Source organism: Anomaloglossus baeobatrachus, chromosome 4, assembly GCF_048569485.1.
Source record: "Anomaloglossus baeobatrachus isolate aAnoBae1 chromosome 4, aAnoBae1.hap1, whole genome shotgun sequence".
Taxonomy (NCBI): Eukaryota; Metazoa; Chordata; class Amphibia; order Anura; family Aromobatidae; genus Anomaloglossus; species Anomaloglossus baeobatrachus.
In genome coordinates, this window is record NC_134356.1 from 139733908 (window position 1) to 139747212 (window position 13305).

Consider the following 13305-nt stretch of genomic DNA (forward strand, 5'->3'; position numbering starts at 1 on the left):
TTCCTCCCCTTCATGTTGTCCCACCCCCTGACTCCGAATAGTGTTTAGCGTGTGCTCCAGCATGTAAATGACTGGAATCGTCATGCTGATAATGGCATTGTCAGAGCTAAACATATTCGTCGCTATGTCGAAACTGTGCAGAAGGGTGCATAGGTCCTTGATCTGAGACCACTCCATCAGGGTGATCTGCCCCACCTCTTCATCTCGTTGGCCCAGGCTATACGTCATGACGTATTGCACCAGGGCACGGCGGTGCTGCCACAGTCGCTGTAACATGTGGAGAGTTGAATTCCAGCGTGTCGCCACATCGCATTTCAGGCGATGAACCGGCAGGCCGAAAGACTTCTGGAGCGATGCAAGTCGCTCAGCTGTGGCGCTTGAACGGCGGAAGTGAGCAGACAGTTTTCGTGCCCTGTTCAGAAGGCCATCTAGGCCGGGATAGTGTGTTAAAAATTGCTGCACGACAAGGTTCAACACGTGAGCCATACAAGGTACGTGTGTCACCTTGCCCAGGCGAAGGGCCGCACCCAGGTTTGCAGCATTGTCGCACACGGCCTTACCAGGCTGCAGGTTGAGTGGAGACAACCATTTATTAAACTCGGACCGCAGAGCTGACCACAACTCCTCAGCTGTGTGACTCTTATTCCCAAGACATGTCAAGCTAAAGACCGCCTGATGCCGTTGCGCTCTGCTGCCAGCATAGTAATGAGGGGTGCGTGATTCCTTCTGCGCAGTGAGAACGTTGGTGGCCTGACCAGGCAGGCTTGGGGCGGAGGTGGAGGACCCAGATGAGGTGGAGGATGCAGAAGCAGTGGCGGAACTTGGACAGACAGAGGATTGACACACAAGTCGTGGGGACGGCAAGACTTGTGCAGCAGACCCTTCACCATCTATCACCATAGTTACCCAGTGCCCAGTCAGCGACATGTAACGTCCCTGTCCATGCTTACTGGTCCAAGTATCGGTGGTGAAATGCACCCGTTCACACACAGAGTTTCTCAAGGAAGCGGTGATGTTGTGTGCGACATGCTGGTGTAGCGCGGGCACACCTTTCTTAGAGAAGTAGTGGCGACTAGGCATCTGGTACTGGGGCACAGCGACAGACATAAGGTCTCTAAAATCCTGTGTGTCCACTAGGCGGAAAGGCAGCATTTCGGTAGCCAACAGCTTACAGAGGGATAGAGTCAACCTCTTAGCTTTGTCATGGGTCGCAGGAAGTGGCCTTTTATTTGACCACATCTGAGGGACAGAGATCTGGCTGCTGTGTGTAGACGGTGTTGAGTAGGGTGTCCCTGGAAAAATGCAGGTTTGTGAGGAAAGTGCAGGCGGAGACATGATGTTGCCTTCATCCAACATTGGTGCTATCGATGTCTGAGAGAGCTGTACACACTCACTTGTTTCCCCTTCCAAACCAACTGACGACCTACCAAGCAAACTGCCTGTTGCGGTTACAGTGGTGGAAGTTGTGCGTGGAAAAACAGGTGTGACAGCTGTCCCCACAGTCCTAGAAGATGAAGAGCGCGCGGATGCACTGGAAGGGGCAGGCGGTGGATGGTTCGCTCCGCTAGGCCGCATTGCAGCACGGTGAGCTTCCCACCGGGACCTATGATATTTATTCATGTGACGATTCATGGAAGAAGTTGTCAAACTGCTGAGGTTTTGACCTCTACTAAGAGAATCATGACAAAGTTTACAGATCACATAATTTGGGCGATCTTTTTCTATGTCAAAAAAGGACCAGGCTAGGCAAGGCTTAGAGGCCATGCGACCTGTTGATCCACCCCGAATAATGCTCATAGGCAAAGTGGTGGCTGAGGATGCAGTTGTAGACATGCTACCAGTGCTCCGACTCTGTCCAGGAAGGCGCAAGGTAACTTCGTCGTCGGTTGCATCCTCCTCCACCGCCTCTGTTGACCTCCTCGAGTGCCTGACTGGGGGTTGACAGTAGGTGGGATCTAGAACTTCATCATCAATTGTTGTGTTTGCACTCCCCTCCCCCTCAGACCGAGCCTCTTCTTGCCCTGACCGAATATTTAAGTTGTCATCCCAATCGGGTATCTGCGTCTCATCTTCATCAGTATGTTCCTCATTGTCTATAACCACAGGTGTTACAGTTTGTGACAAAGGGTCAACATTATGCTCAGAAACTTGGTCCTCACGGCCTGAATCAGACTCACAAAGGTTCTGGGCATCACTGCAGACCATTTCCTGTTCTGTACTCACTGTAGCTTGGGAGCAGACCTCTGATTCCCAGGCTATAGTGTGACTGAACAGCTCTGCAGACTCAGCCATCTCAGTTCCACCATACTGTGCAGGGCTGATGGAGACTTCAGAGCTGGGAGAAATCAAGTGTGATTGGGATGACAACTCAGAGGACTGGTGTTTTTTGGATGCGGTACTTGAAGTGGCTGAGAGGGCACTTGTTGGACCACTTGAGATCCATTCAAGCATTTTCCTTTTTTGCCCATCATCTACCTTTCTTCCTGTTGTTCGTGTCTGTAAAAAAGGGAGCACATCGGATTGTCCACAGTAAGTAGTAGACATCTTACTTTTGCTGGTAGATGGTCTATCTTCAGCAGATGATAATGGAGCTTTGCCACCTTCCCCACAGACAAAACCTTTTTTGCCTTTTCCACCACGCCTCTTCCCCTTTCCACCAGCATCTGTCATTTTGCCACTCATGTTGATTGCGACAAGATTGTGGACTGAAAATGTGGTAGTAAAAATTGAGAGGTGGTGAAGATTGCAGTGGTGGTCTAGCTTTATTAACAGCAGAATAATAAAGAATAAATATCCCTGACAATGCAACTACGGCCCTTAAACTGGCAGCAAAAATTGCTAGTATAATGGCTTAGTTATAATGAGTTGGAGTGTGCAATGCAGGCAGACGCGCTCTGCAAATGTCTTTGCACTAGTGGGACTATAGCAAAGTCCAATAGCCACAGATAGGATGCCACTAGGTACACTGAGTGTTTGCTAGTATAATGGCTTAGTTATAATGAGTTGGAGTGTGCAATGCAGGCAGACGCGCTCTGCAAATGTCTTTGCACTAGTGGGACTATAGCAAAGTCCAATAGCCACGTATAGGATGCCACTAGGTACACTGAGTGTTTGCTAGTATAATGGCTTAGTTATAATGAGTTGGAGTGTGCAATGCAGGCAGACGCGCTCTGCAAATGTCTTTGCACTAGTGGGACTATAGCAAAGTCCAATAGCCACAGATAGGATGCCACTAGGTACACTGAGTGTTTGCTAGTATAATGGCTTAGTTATAATGAGTTGGAGTGTGCAATGCAGGCAGACGCGCTCTGCAAATGTTTTTGCACTAGTGGGACTATAGCAAAGTCCAATAGCCACGTATAGGATGCCACTAGGTACACTGAGTGTTTGCTAGTATAATGGCTTAGTTATCATGAGTTGGAGTGTGCAATGCAGGCAGACGCACTCTGCAAATGTCTTTGCACTAGTGGGACTATAGCAAAGTCCAATAGCCACGTATAGGATGCCACTAGGTACACTGAGTGTTTGCTAGTATAATGGCTTAGTTATAATGAGTTGGAGTGTGCAATGCAGGCAGACGCGCTCTGCAAATGTCTTTGCACTAGTGGGACTATAGCAAAGTCCAATAGCCACAGATAGGATGCCACTAGGTACACTGAGTGTTTGCTAGTATAATGGCTTAGTTATAATGAGTTGGAGTGTGCAATGCAGGCAGACGCGCTCTGCAAATGTCTTTGCACTAGTGGGACTATAGCAAAGTCCAATAGCCACAGATAGGATGCCACTAGGTACACTGAGTGTTTGCTAGTATAATGGCTTAGTTATAATGAGTTGGAGTGTGCAATGCAGGCAGACGTGCTCTGCAAATGTCTTTGCACTAGTGGGACTATAGCAAAGTCCAATAGCCACAGATAGGATGCCACTAGGTACACTGAGTGTTTGCTAGTATAATGGCTTAGTTATAATGAGTTGGAGTGTGCAATGCAGGCAGACGCGCTCTGCAAATGTCTTTGCACTAGTGGGACTATAGCAAAGTCCAATAGCCACAGATAGGATGCCACTAGGTACACTGAGTGTTTGCTAGTATAATGGCTTAGTTATAATGAGTTGGAGTGTGCAATGCAGGCAGACGCGCTCTGCAAATGTCTTTGCACTAGTGGGACTATAGCAAAGTCCAATAGCCACGTATAGGATGCCACTAGGTACACTGAGTGTTTGCTAGTATAATGGCTTAGTTATCATGAGTTGGAGTGTGCAATGCAGGCAGACGCACTCTGCAAATGTCTTTGCACTAGTGGGACTATAGCAAAGTCCAATAGCCACGTATAGGATGCCACTAGGTACACTGAGTGTTTGCTAGTATAATGGCTTAGTTATCATGAGTTGGAGTGTGCAATGCAGGCAGACGCGCTCTGCAAATGTCTTTGCACTAGTGGGACTATAGCAAAGTCCAATAGCCACATATAGGATGCCACTAGGTACACTGAGTGTTTGCTAGTATAATGGCTTAGTTATAATGAGTTGGAGTGTGCAATGCAGGCAGACGCGCTCTGCAAATGTCTTTGCACTAGTGTGACTATAGCAAAGTCCAATAGCCACGTATAGGATGCCACTAGGTACACTGAGTGTTTGCTAGTATAATGGCTTAGTTATCATGAGTTGGAGTGTGCAATGCAGGCAGACGCGCTCTGCAAATGTCTTTGCACTAGTGGGACTATAGCAAAGTCCAATAGCCACGTATAGGATGCCACTAGGTACACTGAGTGTTTGCTAGTATAATGGCTTAGTTATCATGAGTTGGAGTGTGCAATGCAGGCAGATGCGCTCTGCAAATGTCTTTGCACTAGTGGGACTATAGCAAAGTCCAATAGCCACAGATAGGATGCCACTAGGTACACTGAGTGTTTGCTAGTATAATGGCTTAGTTATAATGAGTTGGAGTGTGCAATGCAGGCAGACGCGCTCTGCAAATGTCTTTGCACTAGTGTGACTATAGCAGAGTCCAATAGCCACGTATAGGATGCCACTAGGTACACTGAGTGTTTGCTAGTATAATGGCTTAGTTATCATGAGTTGGAGTGTGCAATGCAGGCAGACGCGCTCTGCAAATGTCTTTGCACTAGTGGGACTATAGCAAAGTCCAATAGCCACAGATAGGATGCCACTAGGTACACTGAGTGTTTGCTAGTATAATGGCTTAGTTATAATGAGTTGGAGTGTGCAATGCAGGCAGACGCGCTCTGCAAATGTCTTTGCACTAGTGGGACTATAGCAAAGTCCAATAGCCACGTATAGGATGCCACTAGGTACACTGAGTGTTTGCTAGTATAATGGCTTAGTTATCATGAGTTGGAGTGTGCAATGCAGGCAGACGCGCTCTGCAAATGTCTTTGCACTAGTGGGACTATAGCAAAGTCCAATAGCCACAGATAGGATGCCACTAGGTACACTGAGTGTTTGCTAGTATAATGGCTTAGTTATCATGAGTTGGAGTGTGCAATGCAGGCAGACGCGCTCTGCAAATGTCTTTGCACTAGTGGGACTATAGCAAAGTCCAATAGCCACAGATAGGATGCCACTAGGTACACTGAGTGTTTGCTAGTATAATGGCTTAGTTATAATGAGTTGGAGTGTGCAATGCAGGCAGACGCGCTCTGCAAATGTCTTTGCACTAGTGTGACTATAGCAAAGTCCAATAGCCACGTATAGGATGCCACTAGGTACACTGAGTGTTTGCTAGTATAATGGCTTAGTTATAATGAGTTGGAGTGTGCAATGCAGGCAGACGCGCTCTGCAAATGTCTTTGCACTAGTGGGACTATAGCAAAGTCCAATAGCCACAGATAGGATGCCACTAGGTACACTGAGTGTTTGCTAGTATAATGGCTTAGTTATAATGAGTTGGAGTATGCAGAGGACACGAGGGTACAGTGCCAGGATTTTGGGGCTCTGGGTAGAGGAATGGAAGCCTGCCTTTCTATCCCTCCTAATAGGGAAATGCAGGGAGGAAATCCCTGACCTTGGCTACACAGACGCTGGCGCTGTTTTCAGGACCTGTCACCTTAACTCTGACCCTGCCAGTTTGAGCCCTTAAAAGGACTGCTAGAAAGTGCTCTCCCTAAGCTGTCCAGTGCTGTGTGTGGAGCGCATACAGCTGTATCGGCGATAGGACTCAGGAGGACGGAGCTGCGACAGTGATGTCTGACACCAAAGACGCAGAAGAGATAATGGCGTCCTGGAGGAAAATGTCCGTTTTTATAATGCAGGGACATGTGACATGGACATCCTATCACACATGCCGTTGCTTCTCTGGCTAAAAGTCCACTTAGCTGTGTGTGTGTCTGGGATTGGCTGACATGCTGGCCCGTCCCACAAGACGCGCGCGCTTAGGGAAGGAAGACAAGAAAAAAAAAAATGGCGATCGCCATTATACAAACAGCAGTGATCTGAAGGCGCTGTTCCCGCACAGTATACACTGAAATGTCATAATAGTGTGATTCACAGAGTGACTTACACTATTACAGCAGAAACCAAGCTAGGATTTAGCTGGTTTTTTGCTGCTAGAACCGTTCTCGAACGTTTCTAGAACTATCGAGCTTTTGCAAAAAATCTCGAGTTCTAGTTCGATCTAGAACATGCCCCAAAATCACTCGAGCCTAGAACTGGGGAACCACGAACCACGAACCGCGCTCAACTCTAATCATGAAAAGGAAATGTAATGACTAGTGATGAGCGAATATATTCAGCACTATTCGTTACTCGCACAAATATAAAGGTATTCAGGAAATTCGTAACTCGAGCATTTTGGTATTTGCCTTGTGAGTTTCGAGTCACCATCCCACGTTTGGCATTTGATTTTCCCTAGTAAACGTGGGGATTGTCTGCCAGTCACAGTAATTATGTAGCCATCTTTGCTACTGGCATTACTGTGATTCGCAGGTGCAGTAGAAAAAAATACACATGGTCCCCCACCTATTTGTGATAACCAGCTCAGGTAAAAGAAACAGCTATTGACTGGAATTCTCAGACTGTGAAAGTCTATGGTTATTGAGCTTTCCCCAGACTAAAAATAGCATTGAGCAGCCATCTCACAATTGGCACATCTTTTAGATGCGCCAATTGTGGTGTTTTATGTGGATCATCCCGATATCCCTGGTGTGGTGGCAATTGAGGTAATATATGGGATGGTTATAAGCTGTGATTTGTCAAAAATCCCAGCTGCTATCAAGCCCTGGGTTGGTAACGGTGAGGTGTCTTTGAGTTCCCCACACTACCAACCCTGCATTTAGAAAGGAAAAAAACACAAACACACAAAAATCCATTATTTTTTATATTAATCCCCCCACAAACACACTTTTTCACCAAATTTATTACCTCAAAAAACACTCCAGCAAGTACAATGTAATCAACATGATGTCACTTAATAATCTCAGCTCTGCTACATATAGAGGTTGCAGTGATGGAAAATGCAAACTAACACTGCAGCTCCTGGGACACAATAAGGACAGTGGGGGACCAAGCTATGAAAAGTGGTGATTTCAGTCTGGTCACCAGAGTTCACAGCGGGGTTCCCACAGTGCCAAGTGATACCGCCAGTGAACCCGCTCAGGATTATTGCACTGCTGGTTTGTGTGACATGGTGGCACAGCAGTTTGGCAATTCAGCAGTCAGGTCAACGAAGTTCATACTCGGGAGCTCACCTGCTGCCCTCATTGAACTTGTTGCCGAATTGCTGGACTGCTGTGTGACCATGTCCGCCCTTCCAGCAGTCCGTCAATCCATCAGTGGGTTCAACAGAGTTTACTGAGAGCAGTGGGGGATCTCCTGTGGCCTGACTGCTGGACTGTCGGATTGTGGGACACGGTGGCACAGCAGTCTGGTAGCTTGGAGGTCTGTAATCCTTAAAGGAATCTTTCAGGGAGCTATTAAGATTTCTGGATTTCCCAGCTGTTAGAAAACCTGGAGGCTGTAAACTCGAGAAAAAGTTCACAGCTTCCAGAGATCCCAGAAGCTGGGAACTTAAAGAACATTATAGGCTCCCTTAAAGGATCACTTGAAGTTACAGGGTTGACAGCTGTCATGAGACCTGGTGGCTGTTGAACCACCTAGAGGCTGTGAACTCTACCCTGTATTTCCAAAAATAAGCCCTCCTCCAAAAATAAGCCCTAGCTTGATTTTTAGAGATTTTTGGAGTAGGCTTTAAATATAAGCCCTACTCCAAAAATAAGCCCTAGTTAGTCAGTGCCTCCAGCACTAAGTTATGCAACGGACATCACGGAGACATAACCTAATGCTGGAGGCACTGGAATAGGCATAATGTAGCTCCCAAATTGTCCTGCCACTTCCTCCCACCATGGTAGGATAAAATCCCGCCTCCTGAGTATTGTCACCTTGTTCCCATCTTCTGGCCGCTACTGCGCTGTGATGTTTGCTTGGCTGCTGCTCCCGAGTCCTACCTCCTGAATGCTGCTTCCTGGGTCCCATCCCCTGGCCGCTACTGCGCTATGGTGTGGGCTTGGCTGCTGCTCCAGAGTCCCAGCCAGCCATGCTCGCTCACAGAAGCAACCACGTGTGACATCACAACCACCATTCCCGAGTCCCGCTCCAGACTCCCGCCTTCTGCCCCTTCCCGACCGTATAAAGAAGAGTGCCACTGCCACACAAAGTGTTTTGAGAGTGCAAGTCCACACAAAGTGTTTTGAGAGTGCCAGTGTTACCAAAAGAAACACTGACACTGTACCAGCAACTGTGAACGTAAGTTAGGGTTAAGGTTACTAACCCTAAAGCTGGCCATACACCTTCAATCTGGAGCTGGCCTTACACCTTTAAGGTAAATTGAAGCATAAATGTGATATTGTTGTTCATGGAAAAAAAAAATAAGCCCTACCCCAAAAATAAGACCTAGCTTTTTTTGGAAATGAAAATAATATAAGACCCTGTCTTACTTTTGGAAAAACACAGTAAGAGTAAGAGTTCAAGCCTCCACATGTCCCAGCAGCTGGGAACTCAAGGAACGTTAAAGGTTCACTTAAAATTACCGGGTTGTCAGCTGCTGGGTGACCTAATGGCTGTGACCTCTGGTAACCTAAAAGTTACCAGAGCTCAGTGTTACCTAGTCTCCCAGCAGCTGTAAGGCCTGGAAACCTTAAAGGTGCCTTTAAGTGAGCCTGTTCAATGTAGCTGACGTGTATGAATCACCGACAGTTGCCCGCAGCAGCCGCAGGTTATTATAACTATATAGGTTAGGACATAATCTTTCGGTCCAACTTTAGAGGTTAAAGGAGTCTCTAAGAGAGCCTTCAAGGTTCCTGGAGATCCCAGCTGTTGGGACACATGGAGGCAGTAAATTTTTACTAAAGTTCCCAGCCTCCTAATGTGCCAGAAGCTGGGGAATCCTGAAATGTTAAATGATCCCTTAAAGGCTCCCTCAAACTTACCAGATGGACAGCTGCAGTAAGACTCGGTGGCTGTGAGCTTTAGCAAAAAGGTTACCAGAGCTCAGTCACTGAGGCTCCCTGCAGCCTTGAGGCCTGGAATCCTTAAATGAGTCTTTAATGGAGCCTTTAAGTTTCCTTTAGTTCCAACTTTTGGGACATCTGGAGGCTGTGAGCTCTTGTAACAGTTAACAGACTCTTGATGTCCCAGCAGCTGGGAACTCCAGGAACCGTAAAGGCTCTCTTAGAGGCTCCTTTAACCTCTTTACGACCGTGGACCGAAAGATTACGTCCTAACCTATATAGTTGTAATAACCTGTGGCTGCTGCGGGCAGCTGTCGGTGATCCACACACGTCAACTGAATTGAACAGCTGACATGTGTGCTTTGCAGGCACAAGTTGATCCGTGATCCACTCATGCCTGTTAAACCCTTAAATCGCTACCATGACTCACTTCTTGTATCAGTCAGCCATGCTGATAGTAATAAGAGATGAGCATTTCTGGTGATCTGAGCTGTGTAGCTGTGATCAACAGAAATGAATGAGCGATCAGACTGCTGATCCTTATAGTCCCCTAGGGGGACTAGTAAAATAAAAAAAATAACAAATTGTTTTAAAAAAATTAAAAAAAAAACCCCAAAAAGTTTAAATAACCCCTCATTTGCCCTTTTGAAAATTAAAGTGTTAAAAAAATATGAAATATACACAAGTTTGGTATCGTCGTATTCAGAAATACCCGATCTATGAAAATATAAAATCAATTAATATGATTGGTAAACGGAGCAGCGGTAAAAAATTCCAAACATCAAAATCACATTTTTTGGTCACAGCAAATTTTGCGCAAAATGCAATAACAGGTGATCAGAACGTAGCATCTGTTCAGTAATGCTAGCATTAAAAACCTCAGCCTAAGACACAAGAAATAAGCCATCAGTGAGCAATAGATCCTGAAAAATGAGAACGCTACAGGTTGTAGAAAATGGCACAAAAAGTGCCCCTTTTTTTGGACAAATGTTTGAAAATGTTTAACCCCTCAGATAAAAGGAAACCTTTACATGTTTGGTATCTATGAACTCATACTAACCTGAGGAATCATACCTATATATCAGTTTTACCATATAGTGAACAAAGTGAATAAAATATAGCTAAAAAATAATGCAATCACATTTTTTTTTGCAATTTTTCCGCACTTGTAATATTTTTTTCAGTTTTCCAGTACATTATATGGTAAAAATCATTGTTTCTTTCTCGTCTCGCAAAACACAAGCCTGCATTTGTCAAGATTGATGAAAAAAATCAAAAAATTACGGTTCTCTGAAGAAGCGGAGCAAAAAAACCCCAAAAAACGGAAAACCGGCTGGGAGTGAAGGTGTTAAGGTTTTCAGGCCTCAAAGCTATGAGACTGTTGGACTGCTGTGCCACCATGCCTTGCAATCTAACAGCTCCCCTTCTGCTCTCAGTGAACACAGTTGAACACGCTGCTGAATTGCTGGACTTTTGGATTGCTGGATAAAGCTACATAGCAGTCCTGCAATCCGGCAGACGGTTCAACTGAGTTGGATCATCCTGGGACATTGTGTGGATTATATCGGATCTGTAGGAGTGTTTTGGGGTTTAATGAATTGATGAAAGAGGGTGTTTTTAGTGTAATCAAAATAATGCAAAGTGGAAGCACCAGCTGAGTAAAGGGAATCTGCCAGGTGATTTTGTAGTACAATACTAAAGTTTTCTTTGAATTAGAGCCTTAATTGATAGGGATTAAGGAGACCTTTCACAATCTGTAACTTTTAAAGCTGTACCTTATCTTGCTATTGTGTCGCCCGGGGGATAGGGGTACCCAGATCCGGGCCAAGGGTCACTTCAGTAAGTATCACGGTAGCGCGACCCGGTCTGTGATTCCAGGCTCCACAATAAAAGGGGGATTAAGTAGGGGAAATTGTCCGTGACGCCACCCGTGGGTTGCGGTGATAAGGTGGTGGCACCGCCGTTGCCTCTGGGGACCGTGCCCGGGACTGATGGTGTGGGGGCAGCAAGGTGGGATCCCCTCCACTGGTAGGGGAGTTGTAGTCCCGGGGCCCAATTGGTAGTGGTGGTTTGGGGAATAACGGGTGCAGTCCACGGCTTGGTCGGGTGGTGCAGGAGTACTCACAGTATAAGCAATAACTGACACAAGTCCAGAATTGAACCAAGTTGCTGGTAACTGGTGCCCACGGCCGGTTGCTGTGAGGACGGGTCCCACACCCGTGTGTGATTCAGGTGCTCTCTTCCTGCCTGAGGTATATGTCTGCTCTGCACACTGGTCTGGACAGGGTCCCGACAGCTGGCACTGGGGGGGGGGACACTACCCTTGCCCAGTCCACTCCAGGTCCCCACAAGTGGCTGGCCTGCTCCTGAGGCCCTTACTACCACTTCTCCTCTGCTCCCAACAGAGCTGCTTCCAGAACTCTCTCCTCCTGCAGACTGACTCTAAACTCAACCCTGCTCTGCTCTTTCTAGGCTCCTCCCACTTCTCCCTTTTCCTGGGGATGGGGTGAGTGGGACCTGATTGGATGGTGTGTTTCTGTGTGTGGGAAACTTCCGAAGGGAGTGTGAGATCTGCACCAAAAACATGGATGCAGACCTTTGTGACACCCTGGTTTTGCCAGGGCGGCACACTATCTTGTTTTAAGCTCTGTAGAATTCAGTGTGAAGTAGTAACTAGTTAAGCATATGTAAATACAAAGTGCATATGCACTGCTCCCTCCTCCCTCCTAACATAGTAACATAGTTTGTAAGGCGGAAGGAAGACCTTATGTCCATCTAGTTCAGCCTATTTTTAGTGCAGCTGTTCTGCAGTGTTGAACCAGGGGAAGGTAAAAACCCACAGAGTAGGAGCCAATTTTCTTCATAAGGAAAAATATTCTTTCCCGACTCCTAATCTGGGTCAACTATCTTCCTGTAATATTATGTTATTCATAACCTTCTATACTGTTGCTTTAAAGAAAATCATCCATTCCTCTCTTAAATTCATTCAGTGAGTTGGTCATCACTACTTCCCCAGGAAGAGAGTTCCAGAGCCTTACTGCTCTTACCGTGAAGAAGCCTCTTCTATGCTGATGTAGAATTTTTTTTTCCTCCAATCGAAGAGAATGCCCCCTTGTTCTTGTCACCGTCCTTGGAACAAACAGATCATGGGAGAGATCTCTGTATGGCCCTCTGATATACTTGTACATATTTATTAGGTCTCCTCTAAGTCTTCTCTTTTCTAGAGTAAATAGACCTTATTTTGATAACTTTTCTGGGTATTGTAATGCACCCACTCCACTTATTATTTTAGTAGCCCGCCTCTGAACCCTTTCAAGTTCAGTAATGTCTTTCTTGAGCACTGGCGCCCAAAATTGCACACAATACTCCAAGTGTGGTCTGACGAGTGATTTGTACAGAGGGAGAATGATGTTTTCATCTCGTGCCCCCAGACCTCTTCTAATGCATCCCATCACCCTATTTGCTTTGGTGGCAGCTGCCTGACACTGGGCACTCCAATTTAGCTTCTTATTGACTAAGATGCCTTAAGGCCACTTTACACACAGAGATAAATCTGCGGCAGATCTGTGGTTGCAGTGAAATTGTGGACAATCAGTGCCAGGTTTGTGGCTGTGTACAAATGGAACAATATGTCCATGATTTCACTGCAACCACAGATCTGCCAAAGATGTATCTCTGTGTGTAAAGTGGCCTTAAGTCTTTTTCCATGTTTGATTTCCCCAGAAGTTTCCTATATAGTAAGTAATCGTAGCATCTGTTTCTCCTTCCCATGTGCATAACCTTACACTTATCAGTGTTAAACCTCATTTGCCATTTTTCAGCCTAATCCTCCAATTTACTCAAATCC